This window comes from Carya illinoinensis, chromosome 5, assembly GCF_018687715.1.
Source record: "Carya illinoinensis cultivar Pawnee chromosome 5, C.illinoinensisPawnee_v1, whole genome shotgun sequence".
NCBI classification, from domain to species: domain Eukaryota; kingdom Viridiplantae; phylum Streptophyta; class Magnoliopsida; order Fagales; family Juglandaceae; genus Carya; species Carya illinoinensis.
This window is the reverse complement of record NC_056756.1, coordinates 46,886,040-46,910,769: the sequence shown is the minus strand read 5'-3', so window position 1 is coordinate 46,910,769 and position 24,730 is coordinate 46,886,040. Positions and strand designations below refer to the sequence as shown.

General features: G+C 34.7%; 2 long non-coding RNA genes across 2 annotated transcripts; one reads left to right on the top strand and one right to left on the bottom strand.

The window, feature by feature from the left end:
- Window positions 1-4,350: 4,350 nt before the first annotated feature.
- On the top strand, window positions 4,351-6,358 carry LOC122311423. The gene is made up of 2 exons (XR_006242781.1): window positions 4,351-4,476; window positions 6,041-6,358. It is a non-coding gene; the product is annotated as an uncharacterized LOC122311423 (long non-coding RNA).
- Window positions 6,359-6,639: 281 nt separating this feature from the next.
- On the bottom strand, window positions 6,640-8,530 carry LOC122309207. The gene is made up of 3 exons (XR_006242377.1): window positions 8,232-8,530; window positions 8,009-8,123; window positions 6,640-6,951 (listed from the first exon to the last, which is right to left on the bottom strand). It is a non-coding gene; the product is annotated as an uncharacterized LOC122309207 (long non-coding RNA).
- Window positions 8,531-24,730: the final 16,200 nt, after the last annotated feature.

Sequence of the window (24,730 nt, the reverse complement as noted above, 5' to 3'; positions counted from 1 at the left end):
AATCAATTGATCAAGATTACTTTATGACTACTAACATTAACATATATTGTGATTCAACCATGTTAGTTAGTAGCCAGTCGAGGCCAAATCAAGAGGCCGATCGACCTTAATCAGTTGTACGTACGAGTTCATATGCTAAATTGCGATCACATATGATCTAGACAAGTTACACGGAGTTTTAGTTACACAAGTTATGAAAAGATCATTTATTATCTTTCCAAAGCTAATTACCAACTTAATTGGATTGCTAAGATGTCATATATAATTTGTTCGGGCAATTTTGTTGTAAATATAAATACATGGATGTGTTTTTACAACAAAATGCCAAAAGAAATTACATTTTCACCTATATATAAACTTGAAAAAAAAAATTATGTGGCTAAAAGAAAATGATTTACATGTGTGAAATTACAATTCATCCTAAGTTTAGACTGATGATAATAGGTAGATTTAGGTCCCATTTGGATATTTAGTTGAATTGAGATGAATTGAATTTTTTATAAATAGTAATAAGTTAATATAGTAGAGAAAGTTTTATGAAGTCCATCTAATATGAGTTTAAATGTATTTATAGAAAGTTGAAAAATGTTGTGGGTCTCATGTATAAAGAGGTGTTGAGTTGAGAAAAGTTGCGAGTTCCACGTGTAAAGAGGTTTTGAGTTGAGATAAGTTTAGTAATTTAAGAGTTAGATGTTTGGATGTTAAACTCAATTTAAAATTAGACTAAGAAGTTGAGTTGATCTCAATTTAGTCCAAGTTTCAAAAAGGGCCTTAATTATTTGTATTTCTTAACAACATAGTTAAAAACTTTGGTATTTATTTATTTATTTTCCTATAACATGACATGGATCAAGTACGATCGAAAGCATGAAAGGAAAAAAAAAAAGAAATTTGATAATCCAATAAAAGATATTTAATTATTTTGATTTGTATATTTCCAACCATAAGCATTTGTATATATATAGAACTATCCTGATCAGATGGCGGTCAAATAATGAATCAGAGTTGAAAGAAAGTCCATACACCAATAGGCTAGCAAGGGTTGCAATTTGTATCAGATATATATAACCCATATATATATATATATATAGTACTTTGATGTCCGGCCAATATTACTTATAAACATGCAGGTAAGGTCTCCATCGGCGTCCAATATTCCACAACGTGTGTCTAGAATTGTTGACATTTGAATCATCATCAGCAGCTTGTTTCTGAAGGCCAAAATAGAATACTAATCTCTTCCCAAATTCCCAATTCATTCAAAGTATCATGTAATATTTTTAACAATGATACAATAACCACTGCAAAAAAAACGAGTTTTTATATATAATTATTATTTTGCTGAATTATTTTCAACGAAAATGAGTATATTTTCCCCGAAAAGTCTTTTTGGTTGCAAAATATTAGTCACAAAAATTCATTTTTATTATAACGAACCCCTTGAAAAATAATAGAAAATTATGATAACCAAAACTTCATAAATGAGAAAAAGAAAAAGAAAAAGAGGATATAATAATCCAATATATTGATTAGTAAAACTTGCCGATGATCGGTGTTGTTGTTTTAGTCATTTCATTTGTTATATATTCAAAATCCATATTAATTATAATGTAATGATCAAACTATATTATATATTATATATTTTGTACTATGTGGATATATATATATACATCAATCTATTTCAATAAAATTGAGAGGAACAACTTGTTCAATAGGTCATGATATATGGTATGTACAATATTTTAGATGATTATTTTTTGAAAAAATCTAGTACCGTCCGGGGTCTCGAAAACTTATATAATATGGTAGCTAGTGATCATGATTAAGCAGTTGAAAATAACTTCGGAAGTGATCACCGAATTAATCTCATCGATCCCCTAAGCATTATTAATTGTGTTAAGTACTGTTAACCATTATAATTATAAGCCGAATTTATGGGTCGATCCATCAAATTAGTTGTTGAAAAAAAAAACAATGGACGTCTATTCAAAGGCCTAATCAGTTTTACTGGTTTATTTCTACTCAAAAGCATGCATGTAATTAGTGTATATATATATATATATCTCTCTCTCTTACTAATTCATGGGTTTGATTAAATATATATATATATATATATATATAAACTCTATAATTAAGACTCACTACAAGAAAAAATAAATATTTGTGACGAATTATATCAAAATATACTTATTTTGATAAAAAATAATTATTTTTATAAGAAATAACTGATCACATTGAGCAAATTTCTTGTTTTGTATATCATATCTAATTTGTTCATGCCCAAAATCAACCTGAATTGATTTGCCATGATATATATATATATAAACACATGTATATATATACACATGACATCATGATGACACATGTATGTATGCATGTATTTCAATGAAAGAATAATATGAGAGCCCCCAATCCCTCTTGATCTCCGGTCCTTTCAGGTTAACTCTAGCTAGCATGCAGATAGTGACGAGCAGAACCACCACGACTCAACAGATCGATAAATAGAGGTGTGCGCCAATGAGTTGCATGCATGCATGGGTTTATCTTTGTTATAAAAGAACATATATATGCATGAATAAAATAACTAAAGAAGATAAATTATTAGTACGAACGTATTAGCTGTAAAAGCTAGGAAGAAAGAAAGATATAGATTCTGTCCACCATTATGATGATCAAATTATTCAAATTCTCTGTCAATGTGGAGAGGGCTATTCCTCCACATTGCAATTGGATTTTAATAAACAATATATATTTTCAAGTGTCAACCTAACTTTTCCCTTTCTCAAACTCAAAGCATAAAGGAAAGAATAAAGTTTTTCCATCAAATGAAGTAGCGGAAGAGGAGAAGAAGAAGAAGAAGTTGAAGTAAACCCTTTCGTAAGCATTAAGAGCTAGGCACTTATAAGAAAGCTAGACGAATTTCTAGTAATTCGGTCCTTGAGATCCAATCTTTTTAATCACACATTCCTTATAAATTGGTTATAAATAGTCTTTTCGTTATAATAAATTGGTCACTAAAATCTATTTTTTTTGTAGTATATATATATAATATATATAAAGGTGAAAATGAATATTTAGTTTTCTCTATATATCCTCCTCCTCCTACTTAATTTTTTGTTCTACATATATATATACACAATAGGAATTATTCTAGTTTCTAGTCTGTGTGTAGAGCACATGATTATTCAAATCATTTAGACGGTAAGATTTGATTTATAAGATTTAAATTTTTAAAATTTTCTTTTAAATTAAATTATACGACGTAAGCGCTTTATTAGATGTGTTGTCTACACCATCTTATAAATAAAATTTTTCATACAATAATCGGTTTGAGAAGTTTTTTGGAAAAAACTATTTGTTTCTTCTTCTTCCGTTTTTTTTACGGAAAAAGTGGAAAGAAAAAGGGGGCCGGAGTGGTCCGGAAAGGGGATTGGGGGACTTGGTATATAACGACATCTTGAGAGGAATGTGAACGAAAAACCCAAATAGGAAAACCCACTCAAGGTTTCCTTTTTTCACGGGCAGCAGTATATTTTCATTATTATTGAGGTCAGATAGCTTTCAATTAAGTTTGAAAGAAAATACTCACCATGCAGAAGAATATATATATATATACATATACATGGAGTTGGGCTGTAAAGCAACCATAAAAGGCTGACAGAATTTTAACCATTAGGACCTTAAATAAGAAAGTGTATATATAAAGAAATGATGTTTTTAGTAATACAATTCACGAGCGTCGTGTATTTTTCTTTGAAAAAATAAGTATTATATATAGGATTTGTATGAAAATTTTAATTTTTAATAGTTTACAAAAAATTAGTTTGCAACATTTACATAATTTATAACATTATATAGTATTATTCATCTATATAAATATATATGAGAAATGATATTTACAATTATAAAGTACGTAAGTGCTGCATAATCTTCTTGAAAAAATGAATAAAAATAAAATTTATATGAAAAAATTAATATTTTTATAATAAATTCTATTATTTTTAAAATAATTACACATCGTTTATATATATTTTTTAACTATATATAACATTACTCTTTATATATATACATATGAATGGACTCCATGAATATGTAGGCTGCCCCGCTCGCTTTCCTTTTGAGCAAATGAGTTAGGTATGTACAGTAGTACTAGGCTTACTCTCAAGACGTACCACACAAGAACCTTAAATTCCCGAGTTGTTCTACGGAACAACAACTGTACAGCTGCACACTTGCACACCAGACGTGGCGTCCCATTTGTCTTTTTTTTTTTTTTTTAAATCATGCGAACCGCACCGTTTTCATTAGCGATTGAAATTTTATTCTTCCCAATTCAAATTCAAGCCCCCCCCCCACGCTGAATTCGAGCCCCCATCGTCTCCTCCCTGCCCCCGTCGAACCTCATCTGCCCACTGCCACCGGCGACGCCGTCTCTTTCAAGCGACACCGAACCCATCTGCACATCCCCATCAAAGGGTGAGTGGTTTCTTGCCCCAGAGATTTGGGATTACTATCCTTGCCCAAAAACAAAAACTCTCATCTTTGATTCAGACTTGGGATTACTATCCTCGCTCCCTCATTTCCTTGTCATCGGACTCGTTTTTCTCTGTGTTTAGATATTTAGAAAATGCTGGAAAAAAAAGGGAGAGCGTGAAGTGCATATCGAAGCCTTTACAGATTCTTTTATTTTTGCTTTCAGATTTCTCTTTAACTGCTTTTCGGCTTCTTATATATATATATATCTATATTTATTTCACTTGTAGATTCTGGGTACAATGAATCTTCTTCAACATTTTCGTAATGTTCTTTGTTAGGAATTGGGCTCTTGATTGCAGGTTTTATGTATGTATATATGGATGTGGTATTCATGTTGATACAGTCCTCAATTTTTGTTCTTTCATGAAATGGGATATTTATTCAATTTAGATTTTATTTTATATTTTTATTGAAAATGATACACATTCCACCATTCTTTACAATCTTTTATATAACCATATTTTGAAGATGTATATTTTTACAAAATAACTCATAAAAATAAAATTATTTTACATAAACATTCTCATTTTAAAACATAAATTTATAAAAATTATAAAAAAAAAAAATCATTATTTTTTTAATGGCCCATCATGAATTATCATTTCAAATTGTTATAGATATTAGCAAGAATCAAGGGACACCATAAGGGACACGAGCTATATGGGATGAGATATGGAGATGTGAGAGGCTTCCATGATCTCTCTGTTTGTGGAGCAAAAGGGAAAAAAAAAAGAAAAAAAGAATGCAACCATGTCAAAGGGTTGTGGCTAGTGGAGAGAGACACAGCCAGTCAATTGAGTCATGTAGTGTGGGAGCAACATGGGTGAGTCTGAGTGTGTGATGTGGGTGCATGTGCCATGTATAGAGTTTGATTGTGAGAAGAGAGTGTGTTATGCCTGTGGAAGTGGAGTGGATTATAAACCATGTAGGTTGAGTCTATAAAAGCCAGGTTTATTGGTGTAGTTTGCTTTGTCCGTGGTCAGTAAACTACATCTTGTATTGGGTTTTCTCCCACCCAAAATGGAGCTAATTTGTATAAGTGTTACTGTTTGAATTTCTTTAACTTCTCTTTCCTGGTTTCCATCACATTCTGATTTTGAACTTTGGTAAACATTCCCCTCCTTTTTCTGGTTTGTTAGTTGAAGCCCTTTTTCTGGTTTTACAGTAATTATGATTATAGTTCTGAACTTCCTGTTTTCACATTCTATTATAGTTCGCTGTTCATGCTCCATAACACGTGTATGGCATAATCAACAAATTTCTAGGTTTAATCAGGTTACTTTATTGAATATAAGGCACTTTGCTGGCACAAATTCTGCCCCAGAATAAAAGCAAACGGGGTCAGCAAATGGTGCTTTTTTCCATTACTATCTAGTTTTGGGAGAATTAAACTAGCAGCTTTTCTTATAAGTTCAAAAAAACTAGTTTTTGATTCTTTTTACATACATGCATGGTTGTGGTAACATCCTCCTTATATACTAACATCTTCCTTATTTTCTTGCAGAAAAGTCACTAACAAATTCTGGATGGCATTCCCATTTCACATGTTAGAGTTGAGAGAGGATAGATGGTCTCCTTATTTTTTGATTAGTTGTAAAAAAAATAGACAGTTGTTGTGAGACCTCAATTACTTGTAATACTAACATCCTCTTTATTTATTAGTTGATGAATGCAACTTTGGGTCGTTTCAGGGTCGCTGTGTTATTTGTGGAGGAGTGGGAATTTCTTGTGGTTGCCATTGTAAGGAAACATAGAGACTATATATTTGAAAAACTCATATATTTAGTTATCATATAACTGGAATTTGGTATGTGGTTGCTAAGCATGCACTCATATTTGTATATATTGAGATAAATATTGTAAGTTAATTCCACGGAAAATCTAGACATGTTTCTGGTGCTTCACCTTCATGGCCAGATTTTTGTGATACTAATTAATCTACAACAGAGATGAAAAGGTTCAATTTGCTTTGCATCCGTGCTTCAATTAATCTACACCATGTTATAGTCAGAACATGCGTAAGAAAAAAGTACAAGTTATCACAAGGAGCAAAGTAGGTGTGGACGATAATGCATAATTATACATCAATTCAACTTGCATAAATGATCAGGAACTTTTGTATTTCATTTACATATTAACTCTTACAAGTCCACCATAAATTTGTATTCTTTAAGACCGACCATTCGGCTCTAGTAACTCAAAACAAAAATAGTTTTCATATCCCATTCAACCATTTTACATGCACACATTTACCCATAAACAAAACTAAACCCATTCAACCATTTACAGCCACACATTAAACCATTATCAAAACAGCTACAGTGACACTCATCAACTATCAAATTCCTCAAATTGATCGACTCCAAATTTCTCAGCTGCAGTGTCATTTGCATGTTGAACCTTCAATGTATATACCTGTAGCAACAAAGGAAAAAAAACTCATAACATGTAGGCATAACACTATTAGATTTAAATTCACAAAGGCTGAAATTACCCATCTCCCTTTCCACAATTAGTAGGCCAAGGCTCAAATCAAACACGGGGACTGATTTGCACTAAGTTCCATGGGGACAAGCATGGCATATCTTGAAGACACTCAAAATGAAAAATTAAAACAAAGTCATTAAAAATAGAATGTTTCAAGAAGATATATAATGTGAGAAAATTATGTGAGAAAGGTAATTTTCTCACATTAGAGGACAAGATTTGTGATCTCTATGACCTTTTTGTTGACATAAACATTCATGTTTTCTCTGCTCTTTCCTAAAAAATTGTTCATTTGCGGAGAAAACTTTTCTTATTTTTTTTAACCACTAAATAAGTCTAGGAGTAGGATGAATAGGGGTAGAGAAAACATGAACCCCATCATTATATGCAAGAAGGAAAGAAAAAAACTCGTGTCATAGATCAATTTAGTGGTAAAAAAATCATACTAAGCTTAATTTATTTTCAATATAGTAGAGAAAGCTTCTAAAGCTTTATTTTGAAGATCCGAAAGCTTCAAATCTAGATGAAGTTGCAGTGGAATCCGTAGATATTTTTTGTTGTTGAATGTTTCCTTTAATGCAGACTAATGCATTCGCAAACAAAGCTACAACTACTAAGTTTATGCCATTCTCAGATGAGAAAAAACCCAAAGTCAGCAACCATTAAAATACTAAAAATACAGATCTAACTTACACAAAACCAAGCATCCAAGAAACACAAACACATATGGGATGCTGGGAAATGGAAGTATTCAGATTAAATGCGGAGTAATGCCTTCGTAAACAAAGCAACTAAATTTATGCCATTCTCGGATGAGAAAATACCCAAAGTCAGAAACTATTAAAAGACAAAAAACATAGATCTAACAAATATAAAACCAAGCATCCAAGAAACAGAAAAACATATGGAGGGTACCAACAATGAGCTCATGAAAAAAGACCACTCTGATTTGAAAAAGAAAATGCAAATGTTAACCTCTCGATACCTTATAATTCCCGATAGGGTGCGCTTAGTCTTTAAGCATATACAGGCAAGAAACCGGTAGAAAGGGTTTAGAGTTGTCGAGAGAGAGGGTTGCGCAAAGCCATGGGAGGCAACATCTACAGGAGGGTACCATTAGTTTCTAGCAAATATAGAGAGAAAAAAAAAAAGTTGGAGTAAACAGAAAAAAAATGTATGCCAAAACCCTAGAATCACAGATTATTTACCTTCCTGTAGATCTGAGGGCTTCGTGTCGGTGGACTCAGGGCGGCTTCTCGTTGAGTGGACTGAGGGCTTTGCTTTGGTAGAATTAGGAACTGAGAGCTGAGGTCGTGGTGGAGAGGGCTTAGATTGTGGAAGACGAAGGCTAAGGAGGTTCAGGAGGGATTTTGAGAAATCAATGAGAAATCAAAGAGGGAACGTCCGTTACGTTGCTTTTGTTGTAGGGTGTTTTTGGTAATTTTCTTTAAGACACGTAAGGTGTGCAGCAGCTGCTCCTAAACAGGGGCTGCTCCGCAGATTTATTCTAAATTCCCACATTAGGAAAAAAAGAAAAAAAAAATTGTAAAAGGGAAGCTCCCAAGAACCTCCATATTTATATATATATATATATATATATATATATATATATATATATATAATTGATTAATTAAATTCATTTTTTATGTCCATGTCGATAGGAAATAGATTGATCCCCCGTTATAAGTTGCCTACACGTGGTGCATTACAACCGCAACACTTGGCGGCCGAATTTATTAGTAGAATTTAGTAGACAATGAAGGGGAAAAAGACAGTCTTCAATTTAGTTTTTGCAGCGTATCATGGGAGATCATTGAGGCTGCGCGCCACATAGTTGGGTCGGCACGGTGGCCAATTAATTCATTAATCTTTTCTGGCCATTAGCTAGTCATGAGGAATATGACTTGAATAATTTGAGCCTTCTTCGAAATAAGAAATCATCTCAACTTATTCGAATCGAGTTTAAATTTAAGTCTAGTATGATATCTGAATACATAATTATTAAATTATTAAATATTATTCAATTCAATATTTTTTTATACGTGATTTTTATAATTTTTTGTAACTCAATATATTTTTACACGCAGGATTCATATATAACTTTTTTAATTTCTTATATGAAAATATCTAAACTTATTTTAAGTAAATCTCATAAAACTCACTTTATTATTATTTATAAAGAATTTAATTTATCTCAATTCAACTCAATATCTAAATGTAGCCTGAAAATATTTGATTTTGCACTAATTTGAAGTATTATGACCAGGCTCTCATATTCATTCACGTACTATGCAAATGAAAAAGAAGAACTCGAATTTGAGAACTCAACTTCGCACTTATTTAGTTGACTATATATATATAAAAGAAAATTATTTTGTTAATGGAGGAGATTAGGTGAATTTAGTCATTCCTTAATTTACAAGCTTTGCATCTAAATGAAAATTAATTCTATGTCCCCATTCCTTTTTTTTCTTACAAAGAAAAGGCATGCATGCGCGTGAAGAACTTCCCCCACCCGGTCAACTTTGTCCATTAATTTAGGTTCTAATTTAAATTATTAAAAAAAAGAACTTTTGAACATGAATATTGATATATATATATATATGTTAATTCTTAATTTCTAATGAGTAATATTATATATAATTTAAAAATATGTAAGTGTCGTGTAATTCATTTAAAAAAATACTTTAATATTAAAAAATTAATTTTTTTAAGTGTATTTCATATTTATTTATTTTATTTAAAATAATTGCATAATAATAATATACTTATAATTATAACTATCATTTCTCCTTTTTAATTTGGGTTTCAAGTATTCTCTTTTAATGGATTCGAGGAACTTTTGGCCAGGTATCGAAGTTTAGAAAAATGGTGAGAGATCACATAACAAAAATAATATAAAAGAAAAAAGAGGAAGAAGAAAACAACGTTGATGGGCTAAAAGAAAACAAAAACAAAAATAAAAACAAAAACAGCTGGAGTGGATTGTCTCATAGTGCTTTGTCTTCTTAGATGAATTCTGATTGGAATTGCTTTGGTAAATGGGTCCCCTTGCACCCCCTTATTTGGCCCAAACTTGAGGTCTCTTTTTGGATTCTTTCGGAGGTAAACCCGAAATGATGTGTGAGAGAGAAGGGTTTTGAGAGTGGCGTTTTAACCAGTTGACATTGACAAAAGCAAGTGCTGCAGCTCTATAATGTAAACAGTAAATCTCAAAGCAATGGATCCTTCCATAAAAACCAATTAAGCTTTAATATATTAGTAGTTTCGAATAAATTTTGATGCTTACTTTACGTATGCATGTCATAATCAATCTTCCAAACCTTCTCCCACTTCCCTCATGTATTGCTCGTAGTGGGCAAAAAGCAAGGGATCAAGTAATTTGAAAGCCTAGTTAATTGAATTTGCAACTACGTACTTAGAAAAGTACTAGCTCGCGCGAAAGGTACGTAGCTAGCTAGATGACCTCTAGCTCCTACCTGTATTTTCCTGATCTAATTCTGCAACAGGAAACGAGATTATATATGCAGTTTCTCATGGAGGATATGTATAGAAATTAACATGCGAACAATGGTTGATTCATGTGCATGAGTGTATATATATATATATATATGACATTACCTAATCTTTTTACAACAAGCGAAAGCTGCATGCGAATAAAAGTGTTAGTTTGAAATGATCAGGTTGGCAGCCAGCCAATGAATTACCAGTTTTGCATGCGGCCAGGGTTGAGTAGTAGCGACATAAAAACTGGACAGACGAGAATTTTCGCTACATAAGTTATCATTTTTTAAGGGAAAAATGTCCACATCGATCGCATCTTAACATATATGAATGCAGTATTGGAAAAATTCGTAAAATGGACAGGTAGTAGTACTCATGATGGAACTACTATCCAATAGAATTTTGAGTGGCTTAGTGGAGAAAACAAAGGCAAGGTGATTTGACATATCATGCTTCTACAAACGTTCAATGTCCAATCATATTAAATATTAATTATTTTTTTGTCTGATTTATTAGTAAAATAAATAAATTATATTCAGAAATAGACACATGATTAGTATTACTTTTCTTAGCGCCCAGAAATTATTATGTATCTTTCATTTCAGGGTATCGCTAGCTAGCTTTTCCAGGCTCCAGCTGCTAGAAGAGCTCTTTTTTGGTGTTATGCATGGTCCATAACAATTTCACCAAACCCATTGTTTCTACTAGCAGCGCTGATCCTTGGTTTATATTAAATGACAAATCCTTTTCCAGCCACATTTGAGTCAGGTCAAATCCCATCCATCCCATCCCATCCCATCCCCTCCCCTCCCCTCCCCTCCCTTCAAATTCGTCAAAACGTGACAAAGTTTTCATGTATACTGCGTGCGATATCTATTTCAAATCGACGGATCCATTTAAAAATATAAAATAATCATATGAATAAAATTGTTTTCAGCTAGCTATCTAGTCATGATGATCATCCTAATATCTTATATAAATTATACACACACACACACATATATATATATATATATATATCACAAATTATAAGATAGATGATGGCAAGTTTGAAACAATTGGTCCCTATATCATGATATAATATCACATCATGTGTAGTACTCGAGTCTTATTTCTTTATGGAAATCCTAAAAAACTAGGTACGCACGTAGCTCATTAATTTGAAAAGTTTAATTCGAAGATGATCACTTCCTTCCAGAGACGGATCCCAAAAACAACCAGATCTAGACCACCTCTAATTGTCTTAGCTAGGGACAAGGCTAGTTTGGCCTCCAGAAGATCCGCAGCTATCCCGTTCTTCATTACAAGAATATCTTCCATGTGAATATCTGGTCTGATTAGTATATATTATCCGCAAAGTACGTGACTCGATATAACTCTATCTCAAACATGACATATAGAAGAAAATCATAAACAACTGCATGCACTAAACTAGTTTACGCTTAAGTCTTAACCCCAAGGCTTTGAATTTGGGTATGTCATTACAAAAAAAAATTAGTATTTGTAATAGATTATTTGTGAAAGTAATGACTATTTATGATAAAAATATATTTATTTTAATAAAAAATAGCTTTTTTATAATAAATAATTAGCCATAAATAAATAATTTTTTTATTATGTAATGTCATATATAAGTACATTATATGGAGGTGTCAGGCCTGGTCTAATTAATGCGGGTCGGTGGAGATAATCCACTTTTACTCAATTACATGAGATATATATGAAGATTAAGGATCATCAAGTGGACCGGATGCATATATACATGCATGCATGCCATATATAATATCAGATCTGATACATGCATCATGTCCACCTTAATTAATTGGCAATATTTAGTGTCAACATTCATGTACCCCATGTTTTAATTTGGTTTTTACATGATTTGATCAATATGTATATGTATATGTATATATCATGCTCTCTCTTAATTAATACGTTGTTTGGAAATGTACGTACTGATTAATACTCAAAAGTCTTATTATTAATTGTCAACACATCATGTGTTGTCCTTATATATATGTTTTGATCAGTACCGGACCATGCGTGGGATAAGATGTCATTTCACACAAATTTGTCTTTTTTGGACGTTTTGAAGCTGACAAATTAAATGTCTTCAAGTTTAACTCGCTCGTCATAATTATAACAACAGTTGATCTATATTTTGCAGAAAAAAGGGAAAGAACTTTGGAAATTAGGTTTAGTTAGGCTCCCTGACTAGTTACTAATTAATCATCGCAATGAAGTTCACAATATATATATATATATATATAGAGAAATATACTTCATTTGGTTATAAAAATGAAGTTATAGATATGATATAATTACAAGCTAATTACTCACTATTAAAAATTTTTAATATACAAATTTTTTTATAACTGATATAATCTTAATTTTTATAAATAACTCTCTACAGATAAATCGTTTGAGAGATAATACTCATTTTAAAATAGAGATTTCTTTCCCACCCTTCAAAGCTGAAGAGGGCTTCCAAATATATATGTTTCTGCATGCTACTTAATTATATATATATATATATATATATAAAAGTAGTTTTCTTTTTATTTTCTAAGCAAGCCAATATATATTGGCTCTAGAAATATATATTTTTGTAATATATACAGTAATGTTATATAATTTTATAATATTTTTGTTTATTTTATATAAACATCTAGGGTGGTTCGCCACTGCATAACATGAAAGAAGTAAGGTGCATGCGCACTGTTAAGAACTGCTTTGATGAGTTAAAAGACGGAGGGGTGAATTTATAAGGTCTAAAGTACTGTTTGAGAGGAAGAAATCAGCTTTATCCTGATCTTTATAATAATTTTAATTATCTAAGAAATATCAACCCAGATGTGCAGTCGCAGTCTGAAATCAGAGCAGATCCCTATGAATAAAATCTAAATAGTGTGTCAGTCGTATTTGGTAACAGTTTTGTTACATATAAATATAGAATATTTGTATTAATATTGATTTATTTATATTTAAAATTTAAATTAATATTATTATTAATAAAATTTATTTTTTAATTAATTATATTATATTAATATATAATTGTGCTTGTAACTATATTTTTCCTTTGATAAAAAAGTGCTTAGCTCTCGGTAATCTAAAGGGTGCTTTCTGTTTTCTTTTTATTTTGCTTGTTTCATTTTCACATATAGAGCCGAATGAATGCAACAGACTGAGTTTGAAAGTTGAGTCTAGGTTACTGTTTTTATAAATGATAATAAGTTGAGACCAAAGAGTAAGTTTTATGGAGTAAATCTAAATTGAATGTAATTTTATTTAAATATTAAGATGAGTTTAGAGATATTTATAAAAAGTTAAAAAAAATTATGAGTTTCACGTATAAAAAGATGTTGAGTTGAAAAAGATTATGAGCCTCACATGTAAAGAAATTTTAAAATTAGATAAATTTAATAATTTGAAGGTTGAGTATTTAAATTGATTTCAAATAAATCTAATAATCAAACGGGGCCTTATGAAGTCGATCTAATCATGAACCGGTGACTGAAATTGAATCTCACATACAGAACCTAAAGTAGAAAAAAGTTCATGGGTACTTGAACAGCTCCGAAGTATGAAATTAAGTATAAAGGTTTGTTATTTATCATCGTTACACATTATATATTATATTTATTTTTATCTTTTTAAATTTTTTTTTTTAGTTTTATTTTTTCAAAACTAGTTGTGTTTTTCTACTTATCATTCATATATAATATATTTGATAAGAAAAAAAATTATATATGATGTGTGATATACAGATAAGTAAAATTTTTCAAAAATCATGTTAGGCCAATAAAATAAGATGTTAGTGCGCATAAGCCTGATGCACATTTCTAATCCAAGATCTGCCCCAGAAAAATCCTAGAATATACCCAGCACGTTCCTAATTACACAGAAATATATATATATATATATATATATATATATATAGCAGATCAATGATTTGAGGTCATGACTAAGGTGATGATGATGATTGTGGGACATGGCCTAGCTAGATTAGATTTTATCCCTATTATATCAACTTCTTAATAATAATGATCATAAAACTTGCCAGAATTGCTATAATTTTCTATATTAATTATAATCATATCAATCCTTTGCTAGAATTGCTAATGCTTATCTGCAAGATCATTACTTGCAAGTGTATTTAATTTATTGCTACACAAAATACATTATTATAATGTATGTGGAAACTTATCCCGTGAAATAATGGACAAACTTGAACGATCATATTAAAAGAGTTGAAACAATCAATCAAGTGTAAGTTTGTTGGTGGTCTCGATGATCTGTTTAGGATAAGTGTTGGGTCCTTGGCTTTCTGTACATGATCTTTCTTGTATATTTAATTCTTGTATCTTCCACTTTCTTTCTTACACTTGCTTAGTTTGCCTTTCTTTCATTCTCTTATTGTTGAATTCTTTTTTATTTTTTATTTTTTTGTTTTATTTGATATATTTTGAAAAGGAGAGTTTCGAACTCCAGACCTCTGTTATAGAAGTTGGGGGGGCTTTGGGCGCTTTTTCATTTCATTTAAGTGAAGTTACATTGATATTAATTGATATGAATTGACGTCTATGACTTGTCATTAACAAGAAAAGGGAAGGCATTTTCAATAAAAACAAAAACCATGCCATCAACACCCATCGTTGTTTAAATAGTTTTCTTATAGACCTCCAAAAGCAGTACTGTAAGCAGTACTGTTATGTACTGAAATCTCAAAATGCAGCATCAGTTTATATATGTGCAGTACAAGTTGTGAGTTAAGTCATCCTTGGTTTTTTTTTTTAATTATTATTTTGGATTAGGATTTTAAGTACATCTCTTTTAAAACTAAAGAAAATGAAAATGTAGGCTCTAGAATAATAAGGCTGAGTCATTTTCTTGGCTATCAGCTAAAGGGTATAGACCCGTACCAGATCAAGACAATTGGGGTGTGCACCAGAAAATGTAGGCACGTGTCAGAGATTGGTTCCATAATGCAGATTGGGAGTGAAAGGTATTTTTGTGGAATGCACTCTTGTCATTGGGATTCCTACTTAAGAGACAGACACCCAGCTACATTGCCACACAATGGACCCTTTCCGGAGACAATATGGGAAATGATTTTGCAAAGTAACATGATGGGTAAATGACCTATAATATTTTATTTGGTCGCATGCAAATGAACAAAGTGCACTGTCTTTCAGCATCACCTTAACTTCAGGGCATTGCCAAAAAATATGATATTATAATCTTCTGCACAAAAACGCACTAAGAACCGGGATTTTTCAATGCCAAACTCGAACAGCTACCCCACATTCATGAGTATTATAAACCTTCTTGTCAAGAAACAGAAAAGGAAATAAGACCAAAATGGAAAAGAATAAGGTACATTGCTACCAACTACTTAATTATACTTCTGAATGCAAAATGTTTTATATTAATTTATCTTATAATAAGTGTAGAGTTGATCTAATAATTTAATCTGTAGTACAGAGCTCAGGCCAGATTTTGGCAACATCCATATTATTCGTAGCTTTAATTATATAGAAATTATATTTATAGTCGTAGTTATGCAAACGTAGTGCACTCTCTTTAAAAAAAATGAATTAATACAGAATCTACGTGAAAAAGAAAATTAACTTTTTAATCATAAATTTTATTTTTTTAAAATAATTGTGCAGTATTTATGACCTCTAAGACTATATATAACATTATTCTTAATTACGTGGTTCTTCCTCTCTTAAAAGCTAATTAAAATTGCTAAAGAAGATTGGTATCTGGAGGCAAGACCGGGTCACTAAAAATCAGGCCTGAGCTTTGTCCAAAGTTTGGAAATGAACCCTGTGCCCAATCTTACAAGCCTATTCTTCTAGGCCATCCACAGGCTGAACCGCCATATTTACGGATCCCATCTTAGTGGCAACTTGCAAGCATCTCTACTTTCGTGTCTTAAAAATCTTAAGGTCTGAACATGAACTCTAACACTTCTACCGTCCGATCAACATCTAAACCAGGAAAAAGCACAATTACCATTTGAGCAATCTTACATGTATGTCCTTTCTATATATTTTACTGATGTGATTAACTATATTAATTTTTTTAATATATAATTAATCACATCAATAAAATATACAAAAAAAATACTTATAACTAACTATACATAATATTTTTGTTATCATAATGCACTGCCCCCACTTCAATGTCTGTATCTTATCAATTTTTTTAAATATTTTAAAATACTATTTATTGATTTTTATTTTTATTTTTATTTTTTTGGGTATTCCAAGATGTATACTTCTATTTATATTGCTATTTGTAACAGATGAATTGCACCAAACTTCATCACTGCGTGGTTGGAGGCGCGTTGGACGCTATTACAGTTAATTTAAAAAAATAAAATTAAAAATATAACTTAGAGAAATGATCTACATGACTCGAATAGAAAAATTCTAAGCCTTTGTAAAAAATTAGATTTTATTTTAGAAAGTATAAAAAAAAAAAAAAAACTATTCTTTATAGTGAGATATATTTATTTTTTCAAAAGACTTACATAAAATTTATCTATTTAAAATTTGTATATACTATTAGTCTTTTTTTAAATTTTAATAAAAAACATATTTTAATTGATATTTTAAAATATTAGAAAACTTATCTTTCAAACTGTCTTCAAATTAAAAAATTTGAAGAAAATCTTTGTTGAAATGCGTCTTAAACATATTTTCACTGATTTTTTTTTTTCAAATTTTGTCAATTTTGAAGTTTTCATTAAAGAAAAGTAAAAAATATGAAAGAAAGAATGGAATTATTTTTTATGGGTACTGAATATATATATATATATATATATATATTTGGTTTTTCCTAATTGGTATGATCAATTGGTTTTTGATAGTTTACGAGTTAATTATTTATGAATTCAGAGTGTTGCCTCGTATATTTGTTGTTGGGGGGATTTTTCCAAAAGCATCAGCCCAACCCAAGTAGATGTGGCGCCTGGCCCAAAGCTAGGCCAAGGCCCATTTGACTCATAACAGCCTACCTGTAGGATTCCCAGCTCTAGGAGAATGCGGGTCAAGCTGACGGGTTGGATAGCCCATGGCCTGGAGAGCACCTAGTCCCTTTTTATCATGGAAGGAGCAACACGCCACCTTGATGGAACTCCACAACCCGGCTTCCCCTCCCAGAGACCATGTCGCATTAAATGAGCTCTGGCAAGAGACACCCCTAAGCCAGAGGGGCGGGGCATGGATCTCCAACTCCAGGGGAAGATATAAAGGCTGTCCCCCGAATGCCGAGTCTCCTCTCTTTTCTCCTACTGACTAGGTATCGGAGGCTCCATCTAGCTGCCACCTAGCCGCTAGACCTCAGAGTGACTTTGCGTGTGCAGGTAAAAGGGAAGGCCCGAGCCCCTGAGGAGTCCAGCCCAAAGGCATACGAAACAAGACATTAATAGTTGGCACCGTATGTGGGATTCGATAAATTTCAAAGTTGAACATGTCCTTCGCACGCTTGTAGGAGCCCACCCTCAGAGGGTCTGAAGGTGTGATTGGATGTGGAAGGAAGGTGACGACCAAGAAATGGCAGAGGGAGAAAAGCAATCGGGGGTAGCGATAACGACCTTGTAGAGTGAAACGAGCGGTCGACCGAGAGGCACTGGAGGGGGAATCCAGGCCGCTTCGCCAAGCAAGGAGGCACCCCCGACCCCACCACAGGCCCTGCTTACCGAGGGCGATGCGAGAGATGAGTCTACATTGAAAAGGGCAAAGGTGAACGAGCCCTTAAAATTAATTCTACTTGATCATAACTGAACTGATGCAACCATTAGGGTCAGAACAAGGATCACTGTCGAAGTGAGGGAAGCATTACAATGATTACTTATCGAGCATTGAGACATCTTTGCGTGGACTCAAGAAGACATGCTGGGGATCGATCTGGTTGTCATACAACATCATCTAAGTGTGGATCCTAGGGCCAGAGGGGGTGAGGTAGAAGCATATAAGCTTCAGCGCAGAGAAGAATGCTGCCATTGCGCTTGAGATGGATCGCCTGCTAGCAGAGGGATTTATACGAGAGGCACGCAATCCGAATTGGCTATCCAACGTGGCACTTGTCAAAAAACATAACGGTAAGTGGAAAATGTGTGTGGACTTCACGGATCTGAACAAAGCATGCCCAAGGATAGCTTCCCGCTCCCCCGCATCAACCTCATCATAGACTTGACAGCTGGCCACCGCATGCTGAGTTTTATGGATGCTTACTCGGGGTACAATTAGATCCACATGTGTGCTAGTGATGAGGAAAATACGTTGTTCATCACTGACAAGGGGTTGTACTGTTATACCACCATGTCGTTCGGCCTGAAAAATGTGGGGGCTACTTACCAATGGTTGGTCAATGAAATGTTCAAAGCTCAGATCTGGAGGAATATGGATCTATATGTGGACGACTTGTTGGTCAAAAGAAAGACCCCAGTGCAACACCTAAACGAGCTTTGGGAAGCCTTTGCGGTGCTACATCGGTATAAAATGAAGCTGAACCCCGCCAAATGCGCGTTTGGGATGGGGTCGGGAAGTTCCTGGGGTTCGTAGTGTCAAAAAGAGGAATCGAGACCAATCCTAAAAAGGTGAACGCGTCTTAGATATACCTCCTCCCCAAAATATTAATGACGTGCAGAAACTTGTAGGCAGGTTAGCAGCACTCAATCGATTCATATCACAGTCAATGGATAAATGCTTGCCTTTCTGTAGAGTAATATGGAAAGCCCACGACTGGAATGAGGAATGTGACGTGGCATTCACCACTCTTAAGCATTACCTGACCAACCCTCCATTGCTTAGCCAGCCCCAGTGCAGAGAAACACTAACCCTATACCTATTTGTCTCCCTATAGGCGGTTTCCTTGGCCTTAGTACAGGAGGACAACGGGGTCCAGAGACTAGTCTAATATGTGAGCTGGGCATATAGAGGAGTGAAAGTTAGGTACACCTGGGTCGAACAGCTCGCATTTGCGTTGAGAACAACCACTTGCAAGCTCCGATCATATTTCCAGGCGTGCCTGATCAAGGTTATCACAGAAGCCCCCCCTACGAAAGGCCTTACAACGGCTGGATGCCTTAGGTTGCCTCACGAACTAGGTGGTGGAACTAAGTGAATTCGACATCAACTATGCCCTCCACGCTTCCTTAAAGGGGCAAGTCTTGGCCGACTTCATCGTGGAATTCTCCAGCTTTCTTGACGAAGGAGGATATGTACCACCTATAAAGCCCTGGCAAGTCTTCTTTGATGGCTCTTCCAGTCAGGCTAGAGGGGGATTGGGGGTACATATTGTTATGGACAAGGGCGAGGAGTACGATTATGCTGTCAAGCTAACATTCAACTACCAATAACGAGGCAGAATATGAGGCGCTCTTCCTCGGCATGACCATAGCGAGATCCTTGGGCGCAGAGGAATTGGAATTTAGGGCGGACTCACAAGTAGTAGTTAGTCAAGTAAAATGAGAATTCGTGGCAAAGAGCAAAAAATTAAAAAAGTATCTGCCATTGGTGCAGGCCAAGCGCTTGTTTTCAATACTTCCAGATCTAGCAAATTCATAGAGCGGAAAATAATAAGGCAGACAAGCTAGTAAAGACAGTGTTTGGAAAAGAAGCTACTCCATTACTAGAGTCAACTATTCTCAGGATCATAAAGGTGCCCGTTGTAGGGGTTGAGTTGCTGGAAGTAAAACCAGGCATACCCAATTGGGCACAGGACTTTTGGTGGTACCTGAACGACGATGAGCTACCTGACAATAGAGACAGGGTGAGAAAGACGAGATACTAGGTAGCGCGGTATACCATAGTCGACGGAATGCTATACCGTAGGGGGTACAGTATCCCCTACTAAGATGCATCTCACGCGAGCAGGCCCAGCATGTATTGGCTGAGATACACGAGAGAATTTGCGGGGACCATGCCAAAGGAATGGTGCTAGCGGGGAAGGCAACACAGGTCGGGTATTACTGGCCTTACGCTCTGAAAGATGCTGAGGAATATGTGCAGACGTGTAAGAAATGTCAGGAATACGCGGGGATCATCCATCACTTGCTAGTGGAATTGGCACCGATAGTCTCTTCCTGGCCATTCACTTAGTTAGGAGTCGACTTGGTGGGGCCCCTTCCCCCAGGAAAAGGAGGGGTAAAATTCGTAGTTATGGCAGTGGACTACTTCACCAAGTGAGTCAAGGCTGAAGTGCTGGCAACGCTTACGGCCAATAACATTACTCGCTTCCTGTGCAATAGCATCGTTTGCTAGTTCGAGGTGCCCCACTACATTATGTTCGATAATGGAAGGCAGTTCGACTCTGACTATTACTAAGATTGGTGCCAGGACATGGGGATCAAGTTTTAATACTCTTCCTCGGGCCATCTCCAATCGAACGGTCAAGTAGAAGCCATCAACAAAACCCTGTTGCAGATACTAAAGAAGAAGTTGAGCGATCAGAAAGGGCCAAGGGGCATGGGTGGAAGCACTCCCAGCTGTCTTGTGGGCCTAATGACTGTGAGGAAGCCAACTGGCAAAATCACTGGTGGAAGTTGACATCCTGACTTACCGAGTGCGCCACCACGAGTAGCACTTCAATGACTGATGCCTGGAAGAAGAGCTTGACCTGGTAGAAGAAGTTTGAGAAGAGGTCAAGCTGAAGATGGTAGGATACCGAAAGAGGGTGGAGCATTACTTCAATCGAAGGGTGTGTCCAAGATCATTCAAGGTTGGAGGCCTCATATTAAAGTAGATGAGAATAGCGGCAAAGGAAGAAAGTAAGCTTGGGCCATAGTGGGAACGCCCCTATGTGGTGGTCGCCAACAACAGCCCTACGGTGTACTCGTTGTGGGACTTCAGCGGGAATGAATTGCAGCACCTGTGGAATGCTGAACATCTACGAATGTTTTATCAATGAAGCTCGTGACAAGCATTTGTATTTTCTTGTTATTACCGATTATCATTAATGAGAAATGCGTGAATATTTTAGGAACTGTACATCAAAGAATAAGGTCGCTATGTTCGTGCAAATTACCCTTCCCGAGATGTCAATGGATAGGAGTGAATATAGTCACAAACTGCCCGAATAGACTATCTCCACTTGCGGGTCAACAGGCAGGGTAGCCTCGGGCTAACCTAACATCCACCACAGGAGAGAGCAAGTCCAGCCCTGAGGCTGCTCGAAATAGACCCCGTCCCCATCGCGACAGAGATGTGGATGGCCCCTCAACCATCTATGACTAACCTCATTGCGGGGTGCCAAAAGGAAGGGTGTAATGCTAAGAGGCTACCCTGTCCCTACTGCGGCGGGAAGTGAGCTAGTCCCGAGCTTGCATGGATTGACTCTCGTCATGAGCGTCGACTAGCGGGAGTGGTTTCAATTAGGGACTACCCAAACCTCCATGTGTGGGTCAACAGGCGGAATTAACCTCGGGTTAGACTGACCTCCCCTGCGAAGGAGAGCAAGTACAGCCCTGAGGCTGCCTGAACATTACCCATTCCGTCATGACGAGGAGTGGAGACGGTACCAACCCGGTCCTAACTGACCTTCCCTGCGACCCCAATGGATGGGAGCAGGTACATTCACAAACTATCTGAACAGACTACCTCCACTTGTGGGTCAACAGGCGGGGTAACCTCGGGCTAACTCGGCCTCCTCTGCGGGGGAGAGTGAGTCTAATCTTGAGGTTGCTCGAAATTGACCCCATCCCCGTCGCGGCGAAGAGCGAATGACCCCTAAGCCTTCCGACTTACCTCCCTATGGGATACCAAAAGGACGGGTGTAATGCCAAAGGGTTGCTCGGTCCCTCCCATGGTGAAGAGCGGCCTATCCTCAATAGCCGACACATGGATTAACCCACGTCATGAGCATCGACCAAAAGGAGCGAGTCCAATTAGGGACTGTCTGAGCAGACTACCTCTACGTGTGGGTCAACATACGGAACTAACCTCCAACCTCCTCTACGGAGGAAAGCGGGTCCAGCCATGAGGCTATGCGAACATTACCCCGTTTCGTCATGATGAGGAGTGGACGCGGCACTAGCCCGATCCTAACTCCCCTTTCCTACGATGTCAGTGGATGGGAGCGGGTCCAGTTAGACAAAATGCCTTAATGGAAGTCCTCCATGCGTGGGTCAATAGGTGATGAGTGCGTGAAAGTGCAATTTAAATATCATATTATTGGATTAAAATATTAAAATTTGAATAGAAATAATGAGATATAATTTATATTATTGAATTTAATATTTATTCACACTGAGATATATTTGAGCATGATTTTATAATATTTTGAATCTCAAATATTATATTATTGGTTGGTGAGAAATAATTTGTAATTGGACTTTTTCTCGTATAGATGAAGCACTTTGGGTTGCACTTTTATGGCCCAACTTCAATTCAAATAAGATGGCCACGCAACACATTGGAAGACAAGCATGCGGTTTGACTTGGCAAAAGGAACGAAAATCATGGGCCATTCTCTTGGTGTTGAACGGACAAGACACATAAAATTCAAGGGATTTGGAGGCTGGGCACAAATGGATAAATATATTTGAAGGACTTCACGCAGGGCCATTATTTTGATTCGGAAAGAGGACACAACACGTGGGCTTGGCTTTTGGAAGGAATGGACCTTTTGGTCTTTTGAATAAAAGATGAACCTTTGTCTTTAGTGGTAGAGGCATTTTTGTCCTTTTTTGGTTGGGTTTAGACATAAAAAGGAGTTGGCCTTTTGGTTTTACACACCATGCGGACCAGGTCTATATTCTTCTTCTTTTTGTTTTGAGAGCAGGGTACCGATATATGAAAAGAAAGACATGCACGTGGGCCGTTTTGAAAAAAACGCTGGGGCTTTTCGGCCTTTTCGGCTTGGACTGTAGGGTTAGAAGGCACGGAAGATATATTCAAAAATAAAAAGAAGGAACCAACAGACGCACGGATTCTACTTGGCTGCCGTTCATTTCAATTTTTTTTTTTTAAATTATTATTATTCATTATATTTATAGATTATTAAATTTTCAAGTAGAGTTAAAGAAGAACTTATATTAGATGATATTTTTAATTTATATATTTAATTTTTAATTATTAAAACTCTTTTGTTTTATCATTTTCAATTTTATCGTTGATGTTTTCTTCTCTGAATAATCATAAAATTTATTTTATTTATGAATTCAGTCTTACTTTTTTTATTGAATGGATTAGTTCTTTAATTATTTTTTGATCAATTATTTATCTATATTGATTTAATTCTTTGCTGCAATATTGCTCCCTGAATATATTGTCGTCGTTAGATTTTCTCAATAGGAATAATAATTTTCATATTTTAAAAGTGGTGAATGATTTTTCAAAGGGGTACATTTGATTTAATTTTGGTTTATAAATCAATACCTTCCGATTGGGATTTTTGGAAATTGAGTTCCCAAGTGAGTTATTCAATAAATTAAAAATAATTAAAATACCGGATTTGTGCAAGGGATTCCCGATGCTTTACTGTTCATCAAATTTGAGTACTTATTCCGTTAGTCACTTTAATTTACATTTAAAATTAATCTTTGTTTTTCATTAATCATTTAATATTTTTGTTTAGTTTTTTTGTTTATTTTGCTATTCTTTTAATTTGTCTTTATGTGGAATCGACACCTCAAATTTGTGTTACAACTATCGCGTTATTCTTTGGGCGTAATCAAATTTTGGCATCGTTGCCAGGGAGATGGTAAAAAAATCGCTATATAGTTTTTCTTTTTAGCAGTTTGTAAACGCAGTAATTTCATTCCCTTTTTTAGCTTGCTGTGTAACAGCCCGCTAGAAATTTAATTGTGAAATTTCTATTAGCTTTAGGAATCTCGTGAAGACCCCATAAGTTTTCACGAATCCATTAATCGTATAGGTTTTAGTCTAACTACATAGTTAGTGTTATTATTTACGATGGTATCCGAAATGTGTTTTTGATTATTGGAGATAATTAGAAGTGTCAAAATGTATTATGATTTGTGCCATTAGACTCGGAGGGTTATTTAAGGTCTTATGGCGCAATAACACTTTTTCATAATTTCGAGCGAAACGTCTGTTCAAAACTGTAGATATTATTGGATAAAAATATCTTAAACTAATTTTGTGTATATTATTGGATAAAAATATTTTAAGCTAATTTCGTGGATATTATTGGGTAAAAATATCTTGAGTTGATTTTGTAGATATTA